The 15,210-nt window shown below is 42.5% G+C and overlaps 1 pseudogene; it reads right to left on the bottom strand.

Annotated features, from left to right (window-relative positions):
- LOC115328072 overlaps positions 1 to 14,831 on the bottom strand; it is a 50,221-nt pseudogene extending 35,390 nt beyond the window's left edge.
- Positions 14,832 to 15,210: the final 379 nt, after the last annotated feature.

Here is a 15,210-nt window from a genome sequence, read left to right as displayed (position 1 = left end):
CGGAGACATGCTTGTTGAACTTACGCATGCAGAAGTCACGGTTCCAGTGGATAGCATCAATGGCAGCGAGATCAAGTTGAAAAAGGGGGAGAAGATGGGAAGAGCTGCACCAGTGGAGGTGATAGAGTTTACTGCACTCACCGCCACGAACAATATTACCTGCGCTCCGTCGGATACCACAAACATTCTTACAGTTGCTGTGAGAGAGCCGCTGAGTGAAGAGGATGTAAAGGTCCGACCAGCTATCACGGTGGACCAAAGAAATTAATTAATGGAGCTGGTTAACGAGTACCGGGACTGTTTTGCCACCAGTTTGGCTGAACTGAGATATACAACCTTGGACAAGATGGAGATCAAGGAGGAGCCAAGAAGTGTACCAGTTCTGTCTCGCGCGTATGGCACGAGTTCGGAGGGACGCAACAGCATTAAGCAGATCGTAAATGAGTGGCGCGAGCAAGCTATTAGCGGCGAGATGTTTTGGTGGCGCCGTCCTACGGTTCCCCCTTGTGACGTCATTACCCTGCAAACAACAAGTTCGATGGTGTTTGTTATGAGCATGGTGGAAGGTTGAAATCATTGCGCTCTCAAAGGAACACTGCCAACGCCGTCAAAAATAAAGTTCTATCATTCCTCTTATTTCCGTCGATGATAAATCCCCTTTCCGACGTCATATTCAGCGTTCGGTCAATCGTGGAAGGCCGACCACAGCGACGCTTTCGGTCGCGCACGTCGCCAATCGCCGCCGACAAACAGTCACCGTATGCAAGCCCCGTTTTGTTGGTCAAGAAGAAAAACGGAGAGCAACGGTTGGTTGTTAATTTTCGGCGACTGAATGCACAAACTGTGAAGGATAACTGCCCACTTTCCAACATTGACGACCAGTTGGAGAACTTGGCATGGAGCAAGATTTTCGCGGTGCTGGACCTCGCTCACGGGTACCGACAGGTCCCACTCACCCAGGAAGCGAAGGAGAAAACAGCTTTCGTCACCCCTGACGATACTGGAAAGTTCGAGCGCATGATCTTCGGTCTGGCGAATGCGCCGTGCGAGTTTCAGAGACTCATGAACCGGGCCCTTGGTCCCCTACGTGGAAGCATCGCCATGTGCTATCTTGGCGACGTTTTGATACCAGCACGTGACTGGGAAGAGCTTATAGGGCGACTGGAGATGGTGTTCACCGTCATAAAAGATGCTCGATTGATAATGCGGCCAGGGAAATGTGTCTTAGGGACACAAAAGATCGAGTTTCTCGGGTTAGAGATAAGCATGGGAGAAGTGAGGACAGGAACAAGGTAACGGATTTTGCTCTGATAAAGGGTCGACTTGCGACAAAAACCGAAGAGGCAGGAAGTGCAGCATCACCGCTGAGACGTTCATCGCGAAGCCGCAATAAGCCGAAGCATTGAATAACATTCGAATTTGTAATCTCAGTTAGTACGTTATTTTTGTGTCCTACCTTGTGTGTATTTTGCTAAATATTTCTACCAGTAGTATATACTTTTAATGAGGGCGTTAACTCTTGCTAGGATGCCCGAGTATTAGCGCGCGAACGTATTCGCCGCGTTTTTTTGCTATGTATCTTCTGTTTCACCAATGTATGTGTATTCTGGAAACTCATTTCTTCCCTTTGGCGAGTCTTGGCCTGCTACTTGAGGGTTTCCAGGCCAACGCGACCCTTCCCCGAAGCCTGACAGTCCCCAGAGTCGTAAATTTTTGTGTGCGTTTGTGTTTTGGTGTGTGTGTTCCCCCGTTTTTGCGGAAATGTGTCCAAGACGGGGTTGGAATGGGCGCCCCGCAGCGAGGACCCATCGGCAAGGCGGACCGGACAGCGCGGGCGACAGCCGACACCTCAAAGGGAAGAGGGGACGAGAGAGAGGACGGGAGACAAAGCGGAGTCGTAAAAATTGGCGTGTGCAGGTGTGCCAGCACCAGGTGGCCCCCGAGAGTGACAATGTATTCGTTTCTCCAAATTTTGTATTCACTCTAAAGTTATTAAACATTACCATGAGATCTGAATTAACTCCCTTAACCTAAGGTGAAAGCTAACGCGTGTACATGTCTGCTAAAAAGACGTTGAATCAACAATTACAACGCAGAAACGGGCACGGGACTCACACGGACGCCTACAATATCACATTACAATGGTTTGCTTCTCCGGGACGCGGCTCTTCTTGCCCGCGCTCCATCGCGCATGCGCGGCGCCGGTGGCGTGTCGCTAAGGGTGCTCCGGTTCGTTCGTAAATATGAGTTGGTGTATAGTTCGTTCATTCTGAAGCTGGCAGCGCTCATATAAGCTATAGTTCTCGCTGGACCAGTCATATGTCAATATTTCGCCACGTGATTTCGCTCCCTCCATTCCGACGCGCAGGGAGCGGGAAGCTGAAGGAAGGGGGCAGGGAATGGGTCCGGCGAGCGCCTAGCTCATACCACACTTCTCAGCTTAAGGCTGGACTGAATAGTTTCTTGAAATTATTGGGGATTTTATTCATGGCGATGAATAATTTATTTTTTTGGATGTGTTATTATCGTTAAATAATCATATGTGCGCAAAAAGAAATTACGTAAATAGAAATTTTAAAATCTATCTATTTCATTCTTCTATGGTGCTAACCGATAATGTCACACGATACAATACGCACGACACAGTAAAAAAAAGGCCAAAAAAATTGCATTATACACTGTTGCCCGATAACCTCACTTAGTTGTGAGAAAATGTTTCAGTAAAGAATTTCATCAAGTTTACTAGGTTTATCGGATGTCCGTTGACGTTTCTTGCCTAACAATAACGATAAGCCTAAATTAGTGTGCGATTACTCGAATAAGCAATATCATATTTTATTTTGTCTTATAAGGTAGGAAATGAAGTCCTGTTTACAAACTTGCAACCTTGTAGGACAGACTGTGACAAGACGTTTTCAAGCCTCTTGTGGTGACTTAGGACTTTTCCGCAGCTGCGCATCCGGTCCTAAGCCGTCGTAAGAAGCTTAAAACCGGTCTTGTCTCAGTCGGTCCTACTCGGTTGCAAGTGTGGGAACGGGCCTGAACACCTTGTTTTTACTTCACTTTGAATGTAAAGAGGTCTTTCCATCACTGCAGTTTGAATAATCAAAAATGGGCACGCTTTTTCTAACCATCATTGTGATGGCATGTACTGTTTAATGACATTATGACAAATGTCATTAAGGAGAAGTAATTGTACTAGCTTAGCTTCCTTATATCGGCACTCTAACCCACTAATATTTATCTATTCTAACAATGGAATTGTCATTCTATGAGCACCTAGTTCTAAAACTTGAGTGCACTTTACTCGTAAACTATTGTGAACACTATATATTGATCACGTAGTCTTCGAAGCTTAAATTTGCCCCATGGCACTTAAGGCTTACCCCCTACAAACCTTTGATTTACCCAAAATAAGCTCGCCCTTTCATCAGTCAAGCATGTTGCACACATATCCATACCACAGTAAGTCCTAATATAGAATAGGCATAATCATTCTGGGATCTTCACCTTTAACGCATTGCCTCCGATTTGGAATCGAGTCAAAACAGGGCAGCGAGCTCTCTGACATATCAATATTGTAAGTGTGTTGGCATCTCAGCTTAAATAAAATTTATCGCTGATCCGCCTACCCTCCCCCCCCCCCCCCCCCCCGGCCCTTCCCCCCTCAACCAACACCTCCTAGACTAGGAAGGCATCAGCGCTTGCGAGTCAAGATACAAAGGCGGCGGAGAGCGAAGGCCATGGCCTCGGTGGCCGATGGCGGTGTCCGACACCGCCACCTGCGCACCCTATCGTAGAATTTGGTTTCGACATTACAGCCGAAACATTTGTGCCGTCTTCCAAGTGTTATGTGCGTGCTTCAACACCAGGTCGACGTGCCGTGCACATGGTGTTTCTTTGTGTTAAGAATGTTCTGTGCGGATACACCGGATGATTTCATTCGCAGCATTTATAGGTGAGGTATACCATAATTTGATCAATATCTGTGGTGTAGATGCAAGTAGCTCTTGAAAATAAGCTCTCTGAACTGCTTGTATTCACACAAAAAAATTATTTTTGTGGTTGCGTTGTTGCCAAGGCTTATGTAAAAACAGATGCGCGCTACAGTAGATGCCATTGGAGATCACTATATTTTGTACCAAGAAAGATGTTTAGAGTTTTCGTCGAAGCGATTGCTCCCAGACACAGATAAGTTGACGTGATGTGACTTGTACATAAGCAAGTAAAAATAATTAATGTGCCACACCAATGTACCTACAGCCCAGTTTTCATGACTACATTACTGGCTAATCAGGAATCTTCATACTTTGTTGCAGTCAAAGGGCGAAGGGTAAACAGTTTTATCATGGAAATGTAAACTCAAAAACGTTTATTTCAAGAAATATCTCCGAACCTTGAAGTGTAAGATGTCTGACAAGATTTCAGATGTAAAAATAGGTAAACTTTTCTCCAGAATAAATTAAAATTTTTGTGTAAATTTATTCGGAAACAACACCTCTAAGGCAAAAGGAACACAGCAGTGTATTTTAAATGCACTGCTGTGTTAGTTTCGAGTAATACTATATATTCTCAGAAAAAAAAAGCGGTATGTCATTACGTTTCTTGTTGCATATACGAAACCCCTGAACTTCTGTTTGACGTACAGCGCGCTGATGTCGAAAAGACGGTACAAACTTTGACGAGCGGCTTGAGAGCCGAGTGGTAAAACTTGGTCAAATAGCTAATGTACTGTCGGGGACAAAAGTCCCCAGGACGCGCGAGCTGCGACTGAAACGCATCGCTCTGCCATCTACCGGCGGGTCGCCTGGTTTCGAGATCACACAAAAGCGCATGCGCGTCCTACTGTGTGTGCAAGCATGTGTGTTTTCCCGCTCTTCTGCGGCGCGGCGCCTAACTCGGAATCCGGCGCGTGGTACCGCCTCAGAGATAGCGCTAGCGGCTGACGAGCGTCTGCTACACATTCCGAAGCTGGAGATACCGCCCGCGGCATTGCACTGCATCTCGCCGTGTCAGGGCATCTTGCTTTATAACCAGCTGAACTTATCGCTTTGTTGAGCAGCCGTAACTCCTGGCTTCTTAGGTGCCATGTCAGTAAGCGCTATCTCCGAGGCGGCACGCGCCCAATTCCGAGATAGGCACCGCGACGCAGAAATGCGGGAAAACACACATGCTTGCAAGCAGAGTAGGACGCGCATGCGCTTTTTTGTTATCTCGAAACCAGGCGACCCGCCGGCAGATGGCAGAGCGATGCGTTTCAGTCGCAGCTCGCGCGTCCTGGGGATTTTTGTCCCCGACTGTACGTCTTACTGACTACAAACAACACCATTTTTTTTACCCTACTGCAAAACCTCAGTGTTTTTTTTTCTGTAGTTTTCGATACGTACTTTAGCTGTTTAATGAGGTGTATATGACAGTTCTCAAGCCCCTCGTAAAAGCTGGGGCCGTCTGTTCGACGTCACTTCAATGTACGTCCAACTGAAATTTTGGGGTGTCGTCTATGGGACAACGGGTGTAAGAATACACCTTATTTTTCTGAGAGTGTACTTATTGCATGCGTTTACTACGTCAACCATGTTGGTACTGCGATACGTAATATGGCGTTTTTAATAATTCTTTAGCATGTAATTTTGGCAAGTATCCTTCTTAAATAATCCATCTTTTGTGGACAGTTATCTTTTTCACAAGTTCGTGCTTAAAAGTAAACCTTATTTATCTGGAGACCTCGTTATACACCCTGTTCTTGCATTTTACGCCAGTGATTTGTGCAAACATTATTGGCCATCCTAAAGAATTCAGCTTCCTACCCCAAATGTTGTACGCCGTTCGCATTTAAGGAAATGAAGGTGCTTGCATCAATAAGAACTCGTTATTATTACGGTAAATCCACGCGTGTTGCCTTCTCTTTCGCGCTCGAGCACGGCCCACATTGCCTTCGCTTCCGGCTATGCGGAAAGAGCCCTGAGGCCTTCTTAGTCCAGGCGGTGTTGCGCCAATCCCTTCCTATGTTCTAGCAGGCGCATAACTGAACATTCTCTTTTTCACAGGTTTCACTTGGACAACCATCTACATTCATCATTCTGATCTTGCCACCACATCGCATACTCCCTCGGAATGGTCACCATGCAAAAGTTTGCCTTGCTTTCACCCAAAACACAGAATTTTTAATTCCTTTTTTCTTTCTGGCGACATCTGTGAACCGGAACGGCCTGCTGAAGTTATCGTTTCAACGAATATATTTACTTATTTTGTGAAATGTTAACTTAGTTATTCAACTAAACAATTCCCTTATGTATTACCGCGCAAGCCAAGGTACATTAAAAATAACTTAAATAAATAAATATATAAATAAAATACGCTGCCATCAAACTACTCCTACACAAAAGTTACCTTTGCTATCACCTAGAATCAAACCAAAACCACTCAGTCATGTTTATTTACTCAAGTTATTTGTACGAAACATGCGTCATCGGCTCAAAGAGAAGTGCCCATTAAAGCTGGTCATCCGTCCAAACGTTTATAAAATTATGCAAGTTTATACAATTAAATAAGTTTGTTTAAATGTTTATTTGATTTTCAGTTAATTCTACCTTTTATCAATCCATCTAAACAAAATCTCCATCGTATAGCCTATGCGTGACACACATAAAAACTAAAACAGTAACCTCATAGTCTTTTTTTTCTCAAGCCGGCAAAGTTTGAAATGGCCTTCGCTACAGCATGTTTTCTGTCAAATTGGCTGCTTTTCACAAAGAAGTTAAATGAAGCTGTGCTCATGGTTGCCTCATAGCCACATTTATTGTACTGTATACTGCTGTGTTATTTTTATCCTTCCTTTTCAATATTGCCGAGTGCTTGACCAAGAAGAAATGCTTCTCCGTGCATCTAGATGTTTCGTGTTTGTTCTAATCCCGTGTGTAAAAGATAAGGTGGCCAGAATGGGACCTTGTCTAGTCAGTCTCGCCCTAGCCAACACCCGAACAATCTGGGCCGAATCTTCGAGAAGCCGAGTGTAGTAGATAAAGAGCGGAGCGCCGTATTGCCGATTCATTCACGGATTCACTCTCGCGATAGCCAGCTGTCACGCCAATGCAGTGCCGCTCGCTGCTGCCGCCATCGAAGCTTGCTACTGCTTCCTCGATGTGTGTTCTTCCTTTCGCTTCTGGCACAAGTTCGCTACTTCAACCTTTAACTTCAGTTCATTATTCATCTTCTTGTCGCCTTCATCCGTCCCAATATATCATTGCATGTCTTCCGTTATAACTTTACTTGCTTTTATTTGGTATAGGTACTCTCTAGTATGAGTGTTGTTGAGTGTTATGCTTTCTATTATTCCCTCACTTGCGGGCACCTTGAAGTTGAAATGAACACAAAATATGTATTGGACTGCTCGCTTTATCAAAAATGTTTTATTTCGACAGGATTAGTAATAGTATCATGACCAGAACTAGTTATAAAATAGGAATGGTAAAGACATATCGCTTGATATTTCGGTCTCAAGACTTGTTTGTTTGTTTGTTTATTTATTTTTGACACAATTGTCAGGGAGGTTGGGACAAAAGGCGAAAACGAATCACCTGACCAGGTCCCAACCCCCGTTACAGCACTCAATAGCAGGGCACAGGAAATGAATCAAAAACAGCATAAATCAAAAATAAAACAATATCTGAGAAGATAAAAATATGAGACACAAAAAATGTACAATCTATTTTGATGTGAATTATACTAAGAATACACACTAGGCACATTACAGTATACCGTAAGGTATTTTTGGAAAAGAAACATGGACGCTATTGTCTGGGCTAATTCGAATACACAATAATTTCTGTTAAGAAGATCGGTTATCTGGTTAATGACGGAACAAAATACCGTTTGGCTGAGCGATAGGTAAATTGCTAATAGTCGTATTTCACCTGAATTGTTTGGTCTCATTACTGGTACTCATATGTATGTTTTAATAGCCTGAAATAAACAGACGAAGTCTTTTTCGCAATTTTAGGAATTTCCAAATACTTACGTTTTTTGACCGTTTGCCTTATATATCGTGCACATTATGGCGTTAGTGCTGTTAGCACTAAGTTTCACAGCTTTCACGCATTCTACTGTAGCACTTGCTTCAGCTATGAGGTTTCCCCCATATGAGCGCTTGATTGTATACAAAAATTCTTCTCCGCTGAGACCTTGAATAAGCTGTAAAAACCCGGAAATATCAAAAACTTAATTCAAGCATTGTTCCTTTTAGTTCACCGTATTTTAGTGCACCGTATTGTGGGCAGCCACTAGATATTGATGAGCACTTTAGGCTATATACAGACTTTCAAGTACAAATATAAAAACACAAAAGCAGCAGAAAAAAATGAAAGCTTTTGACTTTCTAATGAGAGAATGGGAGAATGAGAAAGCAACACGTTCGTCTAAGAATGACACTACATCCCACGCCAATCCGGTATTACTAAGAAAACAACACAAGAAAGATACGTTTAGTAAAAACAAGGGGCCGTAAAGTGATCACTTCTATCCCGGACTATCATGGCCCATGTTAAAATAGACAAAGCAACTTTTAGACTTCATACAAGCATTAAACGGAGCTTTTCGTTCATGTGTGTGTTTATTTTGAGGGACACTCAACTCCCAAATATCTTGACTTATTGAGCACTGGGTTAAAACACGCTCAAAAATAAACTTTTTCTCTGAAAAAGGAAATTAGTGCAATATTTAAGTCACGACACAAATTTATGTTGAGGAGCTATACGTATATTTCGACACGTCCAACCAAAATAAAAGATTGTTTTAGGAGCGCTCTCAGGGGAACTAAACGGGTCTGATACACTTCAGGTCATCATTGTAGCTTATCATTACGTGATTCTGTTTCATAGTGCTTTCAGCCCTCTCAGATATTGTTGCTGTATCTGAGAGCAGGTGCCCGTGCGACCACGCACCTTGAGCGTCGATCAAAGCTGTGCACGCGCACCCTTTCGAAACATTACAAAAAGTTTGTCTCTGATATTAAAACTGTCGGCACTCGTTCATAAACGTCATACAACATAGTCGCGTGCTACCTTAGAGAGGACCACTGAGCCCGAGAATTGATAGCGTCGTCTGCAATGAAAGCGAAACCAGTTGTAACACTTTATTAGAATCTCATGTCTTCTTGAAACGGCGCTGAGGGGATAAAAGTGTCTATAATTAAATATTGAGATGTCAGATAACTTACGAAATTCTAACCTCGCATCGAGCTCCCATCCATTCGTCCATAACTATGGCCTTAGCAGCTGCTTGAAGGGAGCAAGGCGTCATGCTGTGACGAATGTCTTTACGGGGTCAAGTCGTCATCAAGGACCGAATTTTCGTCTGGTCTAATTTGCTCAGTTCCAGAGCTTACGAACATGTCTGAGAACAAAAATTCCTCAAGCCGCTCAATCGAAGATGCTCACAGCCTTTTAACTTACTTCGACATTCATTAAGAGTAAATACTACTCTCTTGGTCGAACGTTGCACTTCCGCATTTCGTTTACCAGATGGCGCCGTGAGCATTTGCGTTTCCCGACGCGCATATGCTAAACCCCACGCTGACCAGGTCGTCTTGAGGTCTGTAAACTATTTGCGTGTTACATACGTAAGATGCTGAAACGTAATATCATAGCCTTCTTCTAGATTTTTTGAGACTCAACATACTTTTTGTAGTCGCAAAAAGAATATAAATTTACAGCCATCACGTATTTCACTAATTGAGTTTTTTTCGAAACCGAGACAAAAGCAAGTTGCTATCAAACACCATGCAACAAGAGTAAAGCTATATGCACTCCGGAGTGCACTTTCGGACGAAATGGCTATACGCACTCCGCTAAACTCGTATAAAATGAATAGTCACAACGAGTTTTCAAAGCGGTGGCATAGCATAGGGGTGAAGGTAACCGCTGGGCCTACTTTCTTTTCTCGAACATTTTGTTTTGTCGAGGCATTTGGCGATATTTACATTTCTTTTTTGCGATGAACACTAAAAAACCGAATGTTGTCGACGAAACTTTTCCAGAGGTGCGATCGGGGACAGCGGGGCTTAGGTTGCCGACTGGACGCCACGAAGCAGCGTGTACTGGTTAAGTTTTGTAATTAGCAACCGATACTGTTACCGCGAAGCGGCGTGAACGCAGGCGGGAGGCTGTGTTAACGAGCTCCCCAGTGATACACGCGCCGTTCGAAAAGGGTGGCCCGAGCGGCATGAACTCTCCGCGGAGTGCGTATAGCCATTTCGTCCGAAGTGCACTGCGGGGTGCGTATAGCTTTACTCATGCAACAGAGTAAACAAATTCTTAGCCAAATTCTAAAATAGTTTTTTTTTTGTTTTGTTTTTTCGCCGATAGAACATTTTCGTATATGTTTTTGAAAGCATTTGGCTGTTCAATACCTTTTTAAGCTATTGGGGAATTTTCGGCCCTTCGATCGGCTATTCAGTAAACTAAAAAAAATGTATCCTTAAATTTTTATTGAAAAACACAATAACTTACGAAATACTTTGTTAATTTGATATTTTTGTTATGCGCACCAAAACTTAAAAGCCATCGTTGTATAACGTGAATTAGTGTCAATTTTTCGATTCAATGAAACTTTATACTTTTATTATTACGAATTGGTTAAGTTTTTTTCTATTGCGCTGTTAAATAAAGCGCGTAAAGTTAATTTGACCTTAGACACTAACCACTTAAATAACACAGGATGAGGCAAGACCACATTAGACCGTTATCTCTCCGCATAGAATATTATTAAGGCGAAAGCATTACTTGTAGCATTACATGAAAAGCTGTCGGCGTTGTCCCCGAAAGTTGGTCATAAAACTACGTCATCGAGCACACGCCTCAGAAATAAAACACAAAGAAAAGCACAGCCACGCAGATGCTTTGTCACAGAAGCAGTCGTGAGGCCGGCAGGGTTCGCCGTGCCTGCGAAGTGGGGGAGCGTGATGTCACCGCCGGAGCGCCGTGTGCAAGAGGGGGACGTGGCGCGCTGCTCGTAAGAATGCGCTGCGTGTAGGAATGCGGAAGCATTCCTACATGTAAGCACTCTTAAGTGTCTTGGGTGAGTTTTTGCTGCATTAACTGATGTCTGATAAGAGCGCCGAATAATGAATCAGGAGGCAAAAAGAATTAACTTACTAAAGCACGCGCTACGTTTCTTAAGCTAACTGCGTCTATATTACGTTTTAAATATTTGCAAATATTCCATGTATAAGATTTTTTTAGCACCTTTCTAATGAAATACCAATAGTTAGGGTTTTCTGGTAGCAGATACGCGTTCTCTGTTAATGTGAAAATCAGGGACTGAAACCGATAAATATAACGGTTCGGTTACGGTTACCGTTTTTTCTTAAAATCGACTTTGTTTCGTTTTTCTTATGGTTTCGGTCTTTACCATTTCGGTTACCTGTTAGCCGCCCCTAAAACCGTTTTTTTCGGTTTGACATCTGCAAGGAATATTAAAAACATTCTGCCTACGACTAAAATATTTTTAACGTTTAAAAACAGTTGTTCAATAAATTGTTTCAAGTAATTCCTGATATTCTACAACGGTTCAGCAAGGCGGAAGTAATCAGAGTCTTAAAAATTCGTGTGTGTGTGTGCGGATATACCTATAAGCAGCGTCATGCTTGCCAACCATTCTGAGAGGCGACGTGCCTCTACACTGTAGAGGAGAAATTCAGAAAATGCAGAACAGCTACCCTGGGATCTCCAAGTACGGCACGCAGTAGTGTTGCACGATCGCACAGCGGCACGATGCTCATTAGATCAAAAGAATCAAGAATCATAAATATTTCAAAACTTGTTCACTACTTTTGTCAGAACATTTTTCAAACCACACTTCGGAGACATACTCATAAATTCTTTGCAAATAAAAGCTCTTTTTAAATACTTAATAAAATATAAAAATATGTGCATCGATAATTAAAGTCTATGAACGTATGAACAATATTTTTTTGCCAATTGTTATTCTTCAGGATTTAATCACGAAATGAAACCCATTTATCAAATAATATGCTCATTGCGCCTCACTATTAAAAACAAATCTTTATCTCTTATTTTCAACTCTGCTAACCTTTTTTCACTGACATGAACTCATTTCCAACGGGGATACATTGAGTAACATATGACCTGCAGACGAGAGAACCGATATCTATCTTTCACTCATAATAAGCCGACTTATCTTTGTCATTTCAGTTTGTTCGCACATCACTTCCACGAATGCGCCTGAGTAGCATTTAATACAGGAAATCGGAGCTGTATCATAGGGAGTCTCATCGGCTGCTCTGCCAGTTCTGATTCAGAACTTCCCCGAACGACAACCTCAGTCAAGCTGTTTCTTTTAGCGCTGTTACCATAACATCTCTAAACGCTCGTCTTTCCACCGGACTCAGAATAATATTTTTTTTTCGCGAAAAGACTATGCGTGGTGCGTGACTAACATAAATATTTTTAAAAGTTTAACGTCGTGATGCTTTTATTAAATAACAATAACGTTCATTCCGGGGAAATAATACCACGAAAATCAATTATATTTTAAGATATGGCTATCATATGGCTTAATTTTTTGCAGTTTTCAGAAAAGTAATTAGTAATGTAATTTAATTCCTTTTTGAAAGTAATGTTGCTCCCTCTAGTCAAGGTCAGGTAGACACAGTATGTTTGGATATGTTCAAAGCCTTTGACAGGGTCAATCATGAACTGGTATAGCTCAAACTTGAGAATTATGGTATAAGCTCTGAGTACAAGGCTTGGTTCGCAAGTTATTTACATAAAAGACAGAACCATGTTAGAGCCTCAGGCTGCTTGTTACGCCTTTTCATGCCATTGTCGGGAGTGCATCAGGGCTCAAACCTTGGCCCTTTGTTGTTTATCTTTTTTATAAACGGCCCCATGTCGTCCGTAGAACACTCTTAGGTACTTATGCCTGAAGATGATGTTAAGCTGTTTCGGGAGGTGAAATCAATCACCAACTGCTCATTTTTGCAGGACCAGGAATTTACAGCACAAGAATCGTGCATACCAAACAGCCCCATTTTAAACTTCCGCAAAACCGAAGTTGTATTTTTGAAGTAAACTTACCACTTTATCTCTCGCTAAAATGCTCTAGAAAATTGAACTAGGTGGGACCAGATGAGCAGAAGATTTAGAGGTTCCCGTGGGTGACCACCAATTATTTTGTTCTCGTATGAACTCCGTTGTTAATCAATCCATACGCACGCTGCGAATAATTTGTCGCTTAACTCGATTTTTTAGCACGCATCATTTTGTTTACGGCTATATTTTACTCGTGTGTGCTCCAGAGTTCAATTTGCATCTGTGGCATGGAACTCCATCTCTAACATCATTTGCAGAAAAGTCCCACGGATTGAGAACAACTGACTCCAATGCACTGGATCTTTCTGTTTATAATATTATATTAACTCTATCGGTATAGCGATGAAGTGACAGTGTGATTCCAGCATAGAGCGTGCGACACGTAGAGAGGGTGCGCCGATCCGCCTCGGCGGTTTCACAAAGGACAGCCGTCTGCGTTACGTCTTCCCGCTCAGGCCTTGGCCCGCTGCGTCTAGGCTGCGTACTCGCCTTCCCGCTGCCGCCTTTCTCAATCCGTAGGAAAGGTTGGGTAGGCCTTTGAAAACGTATCCATGTCCACGGTCGCTCCGTATGTGTTTTCACGTCATTCGATTCGCAGGAGCTGCTCAAAGCTCAATTTTAGTGATGTCCTTCACGTTTTTCATCTTGTACACAGAACATGCTTTTGAAATTTAACATTTCTAAAGTGGTATTGACAAAAGTTTGTTCGTTTTGTGTTTGTGTTAAAGACTTTACTTAAAGTGTAACAACACACTTATTGAAGTTATTTCGTTGAAGTGATCTTGTATGCCACTATTATTATATTCATTGTTAGGTATAATAATATTGTTAAATAAAATAAAATTATAAAAAAACTAAGCCGCAACAACTGCAACACGTAGCCATGTTCTTCGTTTCTCTGCGCTAGAATGTGCCTCTACGAAGCGTTTGTTTGTTTGGCGGATGACATTCACCAGTGCCAGTAAGTGATAAAATCTACGTGAGACGTATATTTCGCTCCTCATATCATCGGATGGCTTTTTGCTCGCTGGCGCGGATCGACTAGACGTAGTGGGATTGAAACAGTAGCGGTTGTTTTTACCGGCATGGAGGGGAAGTGTTCTCAATTTTCGAGTCTGGTGTAAAAATTAAGTTAGGACAGACTGTGGCCTTGGTCGTTTTGTATCGCGCATTGCTCGGACAAGCTGGTATTGCTTAGAAACTAGGCTCGGCTGCTACACGCAATCTCTTTAAGAACTGCTTCTGCTAGACACCGCACCGTGACGCTAGTGTCTTGTCGCACACTTTCAATCAAACGAAACATTATCAAGAACTTTGCAGAAGCGGCCGATCGGTTGTCCTATGAGTTTGATAAAAATGACGATATTTTTAAAGCAACGTAAAACGGTGCTTTAATAGGCGTTGTCTGTTTGTTTCTTTGTTTCTTTTTTTTTAGTTTTACGAAACTTAGTGGCGTAAATAAGTGACATAAAATTTCCTACAGTGAGCTGAGCAGGTAAAATAAATGGCTCGTTTTCTTCTTCGGCTCAAAAACCCATATGTAATATATTACATATAAACCATGTCTCCGAACCTATTATCTACGCCTTCCTTATAAATAAATTACCTTGAAAAGTTCTTCTGCTTTTCCATTGCCTGCGTCGTCTCCTTCAGCCGGGGAAGGCATTTGAGTGGCCAGGCCAGAATAATAAAGACCACGACATATGCAAAGTCACGCTGCATGTTCACTCAAGTTGAAATCTTGACTTTCCCTGGAGTCCTACCCTCTGATACTCGCCCTTTTATTTCACCAAGCCATACCATGTGACTCCCGCAAAAAAAATCTTCCTTGACCTTTTGGCACGTAAGCCGTTGAAGTAAAAAATAATAATTCTGTGTTTGTACATATATTGTTGTTTGAAGTGCCAAGGAAGATATATTGTTGTTTTATATATATATTGCTGTTTCAAGTGTCAGGTGGCCGTGACATTCTTGCAATATCAAAAACGTATTTGTAAGGGGGTGAAGGTTAGGCGGGGGTAAGGGGGAAAGTGGGTGAAGGTGAAGTTAAGGTCAGGCTAGGCGGACATTAGATGAGTGGATAATCGCTTGGGTAATTTGA

Source organism: Ixodes scapularis, unplaced genomic scaffold (genome assembly GCF_016920785.2).
Source record: "Ixodes scapularis isolate PalLabHiFi unplaced genomic scaffold, ASM1692078v2 PGA_scaffold2__306_contigs__length_199485367, whole genome shotgun sequence".
Taxonomy (NCBI): Eukaryota; Metazoa; Arthropoda; class Arachnida; order Ixodida; family Ixodidae; genus Ixodes; species Ixodes scapularis.
Note: the sequence above shows the minus strand (reverse complement) of the source record. Positions and strands in the feature narration are given on the sequence as shown.